We start from the raw sequence: 14,114 nt of genomic DNA, 5'->3' as shown, positions 1-14,114 counted from the left end.
AAGTCGTAGTCACAAGGACTCATGCAAGTTGAGTCCAACACCTCCCAAGAACACCATCGCAAAACATCTTGTACAGTATGATTACAAGCATTCTAATGCAACAGAATAGCGAGATTGTCCCACAATAAACATGGGCTCTTGTGGGGCATAACTGGATCAGATGTGCTGGAACCACGTCAGCATGATGTTCAACCAGGTCAGTATGATGTTCAGGTCAGGACTAACAGTAGTCTGCGATGCCAGCATGATGTTGAGGAAAGGCTGGCAGACCTTTGCAGAGTTAATCCGAATTTTCAGTCCAACCAATCAAACGTTTTTAACCATCATGTAACCGTCGGCACAGGCTTCAGATAATTCTTGATAACACTGCAATTCATTTTTGACTCTGGCAATTTCGATTTAATCCAATGACCATCGATAACATTTTGTAAACATGGTTTAAAGCGATAGAAATGACATGTTCACTTCAATGTCACATAATAACTATCCTTTTTACTGGATCGACGGCTTTATATACTCTAATCATAAACAATAACACCACCACACTGTTCCGATATCCTGTTTGCGTATGTCCGATGTTCTACGACTTTCTGGACTACGTTGTCATTCTTTATTTACAATCCTCGTATGATTATGGTTTATTTATGACAAATAATTTATTCATGAATTTTTTTTAAATATTTTATTAATACTTATTTTTTCTCATAAGTAATTATTAAAGCTGGAAGGGTATAAATGCAATTGACTTATTCACATTAAAAAAGACTACAGCATTTGTAACTGGCATTCGGTGTTACAAAGCTCAGCATTTAAAATAAATTCATTGCATTTCAGCTATATCTTCCTAAGGCTCTGAAATGCATATAATCACCTTTTATGATATTCAATGTGAAAAACGAATGCTCGTAGCTTTCCACTTTCTCGCATTTGAAGCATAGAAAGAGTTATAAAAATCAAAAAGTTCGAACTCATTATCTCCACGAAACTACCCTGTCTGAAATGTCGAAATATAATAAACATCGCACTTTTGTTTTCCGAAAAAAAAAAAAAAAAAAAAAAAAACGTTTTTGAAATTATATATTTCTGTTTGCGAACACAATAACCGAAAATCACTTTGAGCTAGATGAATGGAATTTGTTGTACGGTATTCATGTTAAATTTGCAGATTTCTATCAAATTTTGAATACATTCCATTCAGAAGTACTCTACCCATTTGGCAATCTGAATAGAACTTAACGTCATAACAATACAACGAAGACATATTGATTAATGAAATTTGGTCTATAGCCTCGTATCTGAATTGTAGATAGGATACATTTGGAATATATAACAATTAATTAAATTTCGAAGCTTATTTTATGACTAAAATAGAAAATTAACAGTAAATTTTTCTTTCAAACGATGGAGTAACCGATATCCAAAATAGATATTGAATTTTCTGGTAATCAGTATTAAATTGTGAAAAATACCTATCTACATTTCCCCTAAAGGTAAATATTTCGTAACTATTGTTTGTCACTGCAATTATTGCAGAAATATTGGTTCACTTTATTATACTATATATGCGTGGATTCTAAAAATAAATAAAATTCTGTGTCTTCGTTATTTGACACCGAATTCGTTATTGATTATTTAAAAAGAATGAACAAAATTAGAAATATATAATGAATTCTAATACAAATTCAATAAACCCAAATATCATGATTTGTAGATATTGTATTTTAAATTAGAGTTATACTATGATTCCAATTTTCCCAGTGACAATAAATGGCGTTTTTGTCACATCAAACATTTTACGCAGGAGATTTATTCACATTTCTTCAACGATATAAAAATTTATCTTGAGCATTTCCCGATAAGTCAAACATAGATAATATTCACATATGAGACCTCAATTCGAAACCTAAGCAGAAAGATTTGTAAATATGTATCTTTCTCCAAAATGCAAATCACTTAAAACAAATAACAAATGGGTTTCTGAAATACATAAATGACATTCCATTTTCTATCGGAGAAATAGATTTTCCTCCGTCGAGAGTTTTCCGAACGGATTACTCGACCCCACGCTCCGTTCCCCCAATGCTTTACCCAATCGAATAACATTAATATTGATATACGTTTGTGTCCGTCATAGTTCTAGGATTTCTTTTATTTTATTATTTAGAAGTACGGTGACATTTTCTCTCACCGATATATATATATATATATTTCTTTCGGGGGAAAAAAAGTAAAGAAAAACAAAGAAAAATATGCAAAGAGAGAAGAATATCAAGAAAGAAGAGACAGTCTGTACTATCTTGAAGACAGTGTGTGAAATGTTTTTGAAGATGTAAAGATTTTTAAAGTGTTTGGTTTTTGAACTCGAAAAGAATTTCACAAATGGGAATCGCTTTTTTTTCCATGTAAGTACAATGAATGTTGATTTTCGAATGTAGATTTATGGTGCATTTAACATTTTTAATATTGCAATATTTTGATTATTTCTTCAATTTTAGAATGTAGTTTATTAAGTAATTTACATAATTAAAAAAAGCAGTAGTCTCTTTAAAAATTTAATGAAGACATTCCTAATTATGAGAACTTTTACCATTTGATTGGCGCATTATGGCCAAATATGTCTCTTGCGCCAATAAAACACACAAAACCAAACTAAACCAAATTATGAGAATATCAAGGAAGGTTTTTGATGCTTTCTTACTTTCAAACTCTTTTTCTAAATGTAAGATAAATATTATTCAAGTTTAGAATAATTTAATTTATTATAGTTATCGTAACACACATTAGTAAACTATTTTAGATGAAACTAGTATTTAGAAATCTCCTGTCAGTCAGTGAAAGTTATCAGAGCACATTTTTAAGATTTGTGTATACTAAAAAATAGAGTAAGTACTATACTAATGTGATTACAAAGTATTGGGAATGTTTGATTTAAAATACATATAAAGTAGAAGCCGTTTGGAAAGTTATGTGAAATAATTTCCTGATTTAAATAAGCAATTGGCAATCATCAGAGTTTGATTTCATATTACCATCTGAAAATCAGTTTCTTTATATTATGAAATAAGAATTTCAACTTTCTAAAATTCTCCCAAATGGCGAATGTAAGTGAGTAAAAAATATCCATCAAAACTTGTTTCATTAAAGTTGAATCAAAATTCATTTATAATATATAAAAAGTTACACATTTTTTTAAAAAGAATATTGATTATCAAAACAAAATATTCGAGGAAAGTAAAATTATCAAAGAATTTATATCTAATTATCGCTTAGAATGATGATTAATTATTATAGTTTAATAATTAATAAATGTTATTCGTACATGCTCCAATATGTAAAATAACCTGAAATGTGTTGATATATTAATGAGTTTCCCATTCCATAATAGGAGTTTTCGTTATTTCCTTACCATTTCACTCTCAGTACCATTATTACTCTTGAATTTTTGACAAAAATTCAGCAACACAGGTCTCCAAAACTCCGTATTTACTAGATATATCTCCGCGTGATTTTCTTTTCTATTTTTCACTGTTGAGGCTCTTCTTTGTGGCTACCGTTTTAAATCCTTTAATGTAACGAAAAAAAAAATCATGATGGAGTTTCAGAGAAACAAGTTTAAAATATAGTTTGAATACTAGATAAATATTTGTCGAATTACACTGCAGACGCAGGCATTTATTTTGATGGTGATATAATAAATATTTTGCATTAAAATGCTACTTTTTACTTTATTATAACATTCAAGATATTTTAGGATCATAGTATTAATTTTTAGAATATTTGGTTTCGAGATTTTCAAGAATTCACCTTTTTTCAAGTATACTTTGTTATTTCTCTAAATGCATGTATCTGATAACTCAGAGCAAATGAATGACCATTGTCATAACAACATTGCTGTGGGAACTAAAGTTAAGTCCTAATTGCCATCACCAGCCACGATACAACCTCTGCCGTAGGCGGCCTCGCAATCTGAGTGGGGGTAACTCAACCATATATAGTTCTATACCATTACTCTGCTCACCAGAGAAGCAAAAACTACCCACCATATTTGAAATATCTCCGCTCATGTGTTGCTCTTATTGAGTGTCATTCACATAGAATAGAAAGAAAAATACAAACTTTCAAACTTTTATGTACCTACTCATAACAGCTAATCTCTGAAAGAATAACTTCATTTCTAATTGCTGCAATTATTTAAATGTTATCATTGATATACTAGTTATTATTGATACACTAACAGGAATTGGTTATCGATATGTTGAGCACATTAATTTAAAAATTATAGAAATCAAAGAAAAATGGGTTTATCCATCAAATTGTAAACTTACAAAATAATATACCTGGAACAAAATAATTTAAAAAATTAGAACAGAAAAAACATTTACTATAAATTACACCGGACAACTTATGATATATAATGAAAAAAATCGCAAAAAAATTTCAAAATATCTGTAAGATTTGGTTTGTAGTTAAGTCTCAAATACCAAGTTCTCAAGTTTAGTTTAGTTTAGTTATATTAACGTACCGTTTGAAGCAACACTAGGGCTATTTTGGGACAGACCTCGTAATTTTGAACCGCGGTCAGATGACGAGGACGACACCTGAGCTGGCACCCCTCTCCACACCACACCAGCGGGAGGACGTTTGGTCAGGACGGATTTAACGTGCAACAGACCCCCTTACACGACTGTTCTTCGGTGGAATCGGGTCTCGAACCTGAAACCCTCCGGTTCCGAAGCCGAAACCTTACCACTAGGCCACCGCTGCCTACCAAGTTCTCAAATAGAAAGGATTGGGTATGCTAATAGGACTTGCTGTTTTAAAAAACATTCAACATTTTGAAGTTTCTCTTAATAATTTCGAAACAGATTATTGCACAACAAAAATATTTTTATACCATTTTAAAGTTAAAAACATAGCAAATAATATTTTGGTTGATAACACTATGCTGTCCATATAATCTTTTCTCTAATTATTAAATTAATATCTTTAAATATATTTTAGAATAAATTTTTTTATTATTTTAGCTACTGGATTTTACACATTTTTTGTAGGAGGATTATTGCTGTTATATAATTAAAAGCAAATTTTAAGAATGTATGAAGATAGGCATATCTACCTTAAAAATCATATTGTAATGTTTCAGAACAAAAATTTTAATTCCCTTTTTTTGGAAGGGGTAGGATAAGAAATTCAAAAATTAATATCATAAAATACCAAAATTATGCAATCTTAAAACAGCACTGATAAAAGCTAAATTAAATATATTTTTCGGCTGAAAAAAATACGCTTTATAAAAAGTTTTCTACACATTACAACTGACATTCTCACCAGGAAGTTTGCATAGAAATTAAAGTCTATATATTTGGTATTCAGATAAATAATGAACTTTATAATTAATTATATAAAGAACTTAACCATATATTTGATTAAGAGAGATAAAAAACTTTGGATTTCTTTGCGAATTTAAAAAAAAAAAAATATCGGCAAGATGGAAGGCAAAGGTAGATTCCTTTACATCTCAGTTACTATCTGGCTACATAAATTGTTGATGAGAAACAGTCAAAATTAGAGTTTCAAAATCTATTTTCTGTTTCTTACTCCTAAGATATTGCAGTTATCGAAAAATTTTAAATATAAAAGTTGTTTGTCTTAATAAGGCACTCATTTGGCTAATTGTATTTATTTTTCTGTCTTCAATACCACGAAAGTTATAATGAAATCAGAATTTCCATCCCCTTTGAGCTAGATGGATCATTTATGAATTCGTCCGAGATTTTTACATTTCGAACAACATATTCCAAACCAGTAAATATACAAACAAAATTATTCTAGTTATTCTGTTCACAAGATAACATGAGCAAAGCGTTATTATATAAACTTTTGAAAGAAGAGTGGTTCTAGGGACCATGATCGGTGAATTGAAGAAATTTTCCTGAGGGCTTGCTATGAGAACCAGCGTAATAAATACTCTTCCTATAAAAATCTAACTAAAATGAATATTAGGAAGTACCATAATTATGAAATTATAAAATATCAATGATAAAATCTTAGCTAAAAATATTTTTAATATATTTTTTGCTAAAATAAACAAAAATGTTGATAAAATACACAAGTAAATGCACATCACATATTACAATACATGGAAATCTAAAGACCAGTATTCTCAGTATATTTGGTTAAGAGGAAAAAACTTTTGATTTCTCAGTGAATTAAAAAAATGGCAAATAAACGACTGAATTTTTTTTCTTAAGAACGATGGGATTCAATGTTTGCTTACTCTATTCTTAAGAAATATGTATCAACAGCATTTCATTCAATGTATGACATTTGAATCAAATGGAAACGTAAAATAAGAATTAAGAGAGAAAAATTATTATTCCCGCCTGTACATTCTCAAAACAATAGGATCAGGACATAAATTACATTCTTATATACATATACAAATATCGATTCCACTTTGCTAGAGTTCTGATATCATACGTCTAGGATTTCATCATACTGCTGCACTTAAATTATGCATTTATTTATTCAAACATGTTATCTAAAACATTTCTCGATAAGTCAATATAGATAGCCTTCAAATATTGGACCTCAATTTCAAGCCTTGACGGAAGTATCGTTAAATATGTATCCCTTAGAAGAATGCAAATCACTTAAAGCAAATAACAAATGGGTTTTTGAAGTAGATAAGTGACATCCCATTTTCTATCGGAGAAATAGATTTTTGTCTGCTCTGGAATTTCCAAAAGGATTGTTCTATCCTACGTCACAGTCCATCGTGCTGCACCAAAATAGCACTACTATCGATACACCTTTGTGTCTCTCCCAGTAGTTTTCTTTATTGTATAGAAGTAAGGGAACAGGTTTTTCTCAATCAGATTTTTTTTTCTTTAAGAAAATGGAAAGAAACCTAAAAAAGGAAAATGTATAGGTACAGATAGAAGTTTATCACAAAAATAATTTATAATGATTGATGCATTAAAGAAATTGTATTCTGGATCAGGTTTGATTCAGGATACAGTATGATCCGTTGCTGAGTATCTATCGATTTTCATTCTTATATTAATTTAAAGTTTTCTTCCATGAATATAGAATAAATCCGATAAAGAATATCGATTTGCATGAAAAGTGCTTGCCGATCTGGTAATCACTGGAGTAATTTGTTGGTATCATCATTAACACCCTGACTGCCATGACCTTGACACCAGTGACCGGCAAGCCCATGTAAATTACATTGTGAAAAATTCGGCCATTTGACCTTTCTTCCAGGAATATATTATAAATCGTAATAAAGAATATGGATTTGCATGAAAAGATTTAGCCGATATGGTAATCACTGGAGTAATATATGTAGTAACATGATTTACACCATCGTGAGGGGCACCGGTGACTGGCGGGCACATATAAATTACATTGTGAGAAATTCAAGTAGTCGACATTTCTTCCATGAATATAGAAATAATCGCAATATATAATATGAATTTGCATGAGAAGATTTGGCCGATATGGCAATCACTGGAGTAATATATGTAGTAACATGATTTACACCATCGTGAGGGGCACCGGTGACTGGCGGGCACATATAAATTACATTGTGAGAAATTCAAGTAGTCGACATTTCTTCCATGAATATAGAAATAATCGCAATATATAATATGAATTTGCATGAGAAGATTTGGCCGATATGGTAATCACTGGAGTAATATATGTAGTAACATGAGTTACACCATCGTGAGGGGCACCGGTGACTGGCGGGCACATATAAATTACATTGTGAGAAATTCAAGTAGTCGACATTTCTTCCATGAATATAGAAATAATCGCAATATATAATATGAATTTGCATGAGAAGATTTGGCCGATATGGTAATCACTGGAGTAATATATGTAGTAACATGATTTACACCATCGTGAGGGGCACCGGTGACTGGCGGGCACATATAAATTACATTGTGAGAAATTCAAGTAGTCGACATTTCTTCCATGAATATAGAAATAATCGCAATATATAATATGAATTTGCATGAGAAGATATGGCCGATATGGTAATCACTGGAGTAATATATGTAGTAACATGATTTACACCATCGTGAGGGGCACCGGTGACTGGCGGGCACATATAAATTACATTGTGAGAAATTCAAGTAGTCGACATTTCTTCCATGAATATAGAAATAATCGCAATATATAATATGAATTTGCATGAGAAGATTTGGCCGATATGGCAATCAGTGAAGTAATATGCATGGAAACATCATTAACATCTTGATTGCTGTGAGGATCACAGGCGACTGGCAAGTCCATATAAATTATATTATGAGAAATTCAGTCAATCGATGTTTCTTAAAGTTATTTAGAAATAATCGCAATAAGGAATATGGATTTGCATGAAAAGAGTAGGTTTATCTGGTAATCAATGGAGTAATCTGCGTGGTAACATCATTAAAACCTTGACTGCCGTGAGGGTCACCGTTGACCGATATAAATTACATTTGTAAGAAATTCAGCGAGGAAGTCAACCTTTCTTCCATGAATATAGAATATATCACAATGAAGAATAAGGATTTACATGAAAAGTGTTGGCCGATTTGGTAATCACCGGAGTAAGCTGCGTGGTATTACCATGAACATCTTGACTACCATGATCGGGGGGGGGGGGGAAGGGGAGCATATGAATTAATTTTGTAAGAAATTCACCTCGCAGTTGACGTGTTAATATGCTTTTAATAACGGAAATATGTTGTTCTTTGCACTCATATTGTACGTTATTCTAAATGACAACATGATTTGAACTTTCATAAGCAATTTATTTAAATAAACTGAATGAAATGACAAATTTTAAATGTGTTCTATTATTTAATTTGGTTACAAACAAATAATTATTTGTATCGAAGAGATTTAGATATTTTTAATTAGTAAAGTAAGTTTTTTTTTCATTCAGTTTAAATTTTCAAGACCTTGAAGTGTTTCCAAGAGCTATGTTTCGATATTTGTTTATTTTGAGAAATTATTAGTACTTTAAATTTTGATACATTATGAAATATCAATTATTTGCTTGTTTCAATATATATATATATATATATATATATATATATTTCAAACACGTTGGTAATAGAATAATAACTTTTCAGATACATAGTATTAAGGCTCAAATAAAAACATACATATAAATAATATCTGCAATAATAAATGTCAAAAAGAAACTGAATTACATCTAGAATATTTATGACGACGACATAAAGAAGAAATCTCTAACAAATATAATACCTAACAAAAACTACTAATTTTTATTATGAAAGAGAAGAATTCAGTTAATTAGAGATTGTTACAGTGTATCTAAAAATTTCATATAAGACTCTTATAATGGTAGAGAGCACCAATAAGAGCTCTTAGAAAACTTGCCCTCAAATTCTTTGAGAAGAAAGGGGGGAAAATCTAACTTTTATGCAAACAACAACAATAACAAAAAAAAACATATCAGAATAATGCCTTAGTCTTTATTTGTCTGGCTTAATTGCAGTTGCCACTTTTCTTCTGTCTGGAAAGATTTTTCCTTTTTCACAATTTTTAGAAAGAAAGCCACTCTAATAAAGCTTAATATTATGTTTGTGTACTAAAGCTAATAGTGCTAAAAATATACATTTGAACGATTTAAAGAAGTAACAACATTCTCTTAACTTTTATTGCTAATATAAAAATCACTGTTTCAAATTATTAAAAATATTTTGAAAAATTTATTCAAATTGATGAAAAATTGCACAGAAATTAGATTTTATTAAAATGCTAATATTTTTCAAGTTCTGTAAGAATGCTTTCTGAGCTATAATATTTTTGCTTAAATATTATTTAAGAATGCTTTTTGTGCTATTTTCTGTAAGAATGCTTTTTGTGCTATAATATTTTTGCTTAAATATTGTTTAAGAATGCTTTTTGTGCTATAATATTTTTGGTTAAATATTATTTAAGAATGCTTTTTGTGCTATAATATTTTTGGTTAAATATTATTTAAGAATGCTTTTGTGCTATAATATTTTTGGTTAAATATTATTTAAGAATGCTTTTTGTGCTATATTCCGTAAGAATGCTTTTTGTGCTATAATATTTTTGGTTAAATATTATTTAAGAATGCTTTTTGTGCTATAATATTTTGTGCTATATTCTGTAAGAATGCTTTTTGTGCTATAATAGTAGCGCTATAATTTAAATCTGTGCGTGTTTTTTTTATTTAATAAAACACTAAAAGACCCATTTAGAATTAATTAAAAAAATTAATATTTTGAAAAGCCTTTTCTTAGTGAGAAATTATTCGCCAAGAAATAGCTTTGAGTCTACTTAGGTAGACTTACATCCACCAGAATATTGCATTCCATTCTATTCTGCGATACCAGCCTAAAAACATCATAAAGGCAAAACATACAACGGCGCAAAAAGAACGATGTACAAAGCATTTTTATAGACGGAATTGTATAGTGCAACTCAGGTTTAATTTAACTTGCAAGGTGCAACTAATTGCTAATTTAAACTGCAAGATGCAACTAAGGGCTAATTTAACTTGCAAGGTGCAACTAATTGCTAATTTAAACTGCAAGATGCAACTAAGGGCTAATTTAACTTGCAAGGTGCAACTAATTGCTAATTTAAACTGCAAGATGCAACTAAGGGCTAATTTAACTTGCAAGGTGCAACTAATGCTAAATTAACAAATTATTTGTTTATTTTTCCAGAAATTTTCAGTGAAGTAGTCTTAACAACGACAGAAAACAAAAAGAAGCAAAGTTACTGGCACATTCATTTATTATGAAACTTTTTACGAAATTCACGAGACTGATCAGAAATGTCATTCCTTTTGTGAAACTAAATGTTGAGTTTGTGCCTTTTGTACTGCTCACTTCCACTTACAAGTTAACTGCTAGGTTTTTGTACACACATCTATCTGCACAGTCTGTGGGTCAAGACCTTTCTAAATCACATTCTGTAATTTAATGTAATATCTTCTTTAAATTAATGCTAAACATGTAACTGCTTTAACTGCTTTGGAATCGAATAAAATATTCTTGGAATACTCCTGTTATTAGAAAGATACTCATGTTTTTAAGGCTGTAAGGACAACAATAAAGACATATAACAACGATTGGATGTTACTGAGGCACGAAATGTGCAAATTTTCTACAAACCCAGAATATATATATAGGGTGTTCATTAATTATTGTCGGGGTTTCCGTACCTGATAACTTTCGAATAAAAAATATTACGCAAAAACCGATTACTTATTCGTAAATTACAACTCAAAGAATGATATTAAAGTGTAAAGCTTGCACAATTTGCACTTTGTAGGCATTCAGCTGAAGGCGATAATGTATTCGTAAATTACAACTCAAAGAATTATGAATACGTAAATTACAACTCAAAGAATCACCTTCAGCTGAATGCCTACAAAGTGCAAATTGTGCAAGCTTTGCACTTTAATATCACTAATAAAATTCTTTGAGTTGTAATTTACGAATACGTAATCGGTTTTTGCGTAATATTTTTTATTCGAAAGTTATGTGGTACGGAAACCCCGACAATAATTAATGAACACCCTGTATATATATTTGTAAAAGAATAAAGATTCGCAAATCTTTTACAGAAGAAATTTCCTTTTCTGTAATATGGAACAATTATAATCTTGCTTTGCATCTGTGGTTCAATTTTTTATTGCTGGTGTTGCTATAGAGCATGCATTGAATTTTTACTTCAGGGATTTCGGCACAAATTCGAGAATCCAGCAGATAAATGAAAAATGAATAAAAACATTTCTAGAAACTGTCATTTCTACTAAATGATGCTTACAAATTTTATAGAATGCAATGGATTTCAGATGGAATCTTTAGATTTCAGATTAGATAGAACTTCGAAAATAGTCTCAAATTAAAAACATTGTTAGAAAGAAAAAGTCTTCGTCTCTTCCGCTTCAAAGAAGAATAAATAATCATAAAAACAAGAATAAGTACACCGAGGGTGACAGAAAGGGACATATAATCTAGTCTGAGACTTCTCTTGTAACTACCAACACAATATATTAACACATATGTATTATTGCATTAGGGAAGATGAGATTATTAACAAGAGTGCGGTTAGAGATCCCTTAGTGTTGGATGTAAAAGAAATATATATTTATTTTAAAACTTGGTGACATGATTGTAAAAAAAGGAAACGATGACACGATATCTATAGTAAATCAAGGGAAGTCTTTAAGGCATTTAAATAAATCGGAAACTAAAATAAAACCCTAAATAATTAACAGAACTAGAAAAACTATAAAATTAAATGTCCCCACTCTTTATATTAAAATATAAATCTTCTACTAAATCTGAAAGAACAATACAATAATAATAAAAAGGATTTAAATTTAATCAAAAGCAGTGTCGATAACTACCATAAAACATAATAATTATATTTTATGAAAGACCTTATTTGCCAACAAAACCTTCATAAAAATAAATAAAATAAAAGACCGAAATGAAAAAGGGTAATTTTTAGTGAAAGCAACATTTGTCTTAACGTTAATCTTAGCGACAGATACGTGACACGGCAAAAGCTCACACGTTAAAAAGGAAGCTAAAGAAAAGGAAATGGAAGTCTAGCCATAAGTAAAATTGCTCTGATGAAGAACAAAATCGCAGCGATGAAAACGGGTTTTTATGAATTATTGGAAGGGCCATTTTCACTTACTCATGTTTCTCGGCATGTAACGGCTTAGTAAAATTCCTCTTCTCTGCCTTACGGTAATAATAACACTAATAATAAGTTATGCGAGACATTTTTAAGCTAAAATAAACTGGCTTAAACAGCGTAACTTAGAACTCCTCGTAATCGTTTTGTTCTAGCATGTCATTAAACTTAAGTTATTTGATTAGAAAACAGGAGATAAAAAGATGGTAGTTTTTAGGAAAACTAATTTGCATATCTGGAAGTTTTATCATAGTAAAACGAATTTTTTCCTGTTCTAAGATAAAGCAAGGGTAGGAAGTTATTATATGGTTGGAATAGGTTTAAATTGATACTTCCATTTTTTTTTTGTATCTATTCTTTTTGATTTAAGAAACCTTGTTGATAGCATTTTTTCCCCCATGAAATGATTTTTTTTTCAAAATTATATAACAGCAAGAAAATAAAAGTATTGTTTACTAAATGGTACATGTGTGAAATACATAGGAGTGTCGACTAAAATTAAAAACTCATCAGCGTAAAATAAATACAGATATTTGATTTAGATTGAGTGAAATTTAAAATAAATCAAATATAGAATTAATGATGGCATACACTGCTTAAGATATTGTCAATGCATCGATTGGTACTTTTTTGTTTATGTTTACAATGTTCATTATTGTGTTACATGATGTGTACATCTGTTTTTCCTTTTTGTTTTGTATCCCATTAAATAACTATTTGTAGAAAGGAAAAAATAGACTTCAAAAAATATTCATAAATATTTAAATAATATATACTGTAACAGCATGGTTTAAAAATCTGTAAAACAAAATATTAATCTTTTATCTTGATGTATGCTCATTAATAAAACATTAAACAAATAAAAAACATTTTTTTTATGTTGTTACTTGCAATTATAGAGAAAAAAAACTGTTAGCGTATTTTTTTTTATTTTCAAAATGGCAACATATTTATTTTATGAAAACAGCTGTCTTTCTCTTTTGGTAAAATAGAAACAAAATTCAAATTGACGAGCTGGATTATGTGACCAATATCAATTCGAATTGACCAGCATCAACTGAATTTGACTTTGTTCGAACTGAATAATGAGTTTTATAATGAATAAATAAATGAACAATGTAATTGTGTATTGTAAAAGCAGTGAAAGAGCTCCATTTGATAAGATAATTTTGTTTCAGATGAAGAGTTTGACCAAATAGATTATAAATTATTCTAGTTTACTAATAAATGTTATTCAAATCTAACAATTACTTTTATGTTCATTAAATTTGTAATAGAGATTATTTAGCTAAATGCCATGTTTTATTACTAAGATTCCGCTGTACCGTTAATCAGAATACTTTTCTGATTTTTATAAAGTGACTATGCCCTCTATGCGAGAATATATTTCATATTCAAAC

At 29.8% G+C, this 14,114-nt stretch overlaps 1 protein-coding gene across 2 annotated transcripts in view; it reads right to left on the bottom strand.

The window, feature by feature from the left end:
* The window catches only part of LOC129983636 (uncharacterized), an 876,385-nt gene that overhangs the window by 711,584 nt on the left and 150,687 nt on the right, over positions 1–14,114 (bottom strand). Inside the window, exon 1 of one of the 2 annotated variants that reach the window (XM_056093175.1) lies at positions 4,559–4,596. The exons of the other annotated variant lie outside the window; for it this stretch is intronic. The gene's annotated coding sequence lies outside the window, so the exon portion shown is untranslated. Of the gene's footprint in view, positions 1–4,558; positions 4,597–14,114 lie in introns of those variants that run through there. 2 annotated transcript variants of the gene reach the window in all.

This window comes from Argiope bruennichi, chromosome 9, assembly GCF_947563725.1.
Source record: "Argiope bruennichi chromosome 9, qqArgBrue1.1, whole genome shotgun sequence".
In the NCBI taxonomy this organism is placed as follows: Eukaryota; Metazoa; Arthropoda; class Arachnida; order Araneae; family Araneidae; genus Argiope; species Argiope bruennichi.
This window is presented reverse-complemented; position numbering and strand designations above follow the sequence as displayed.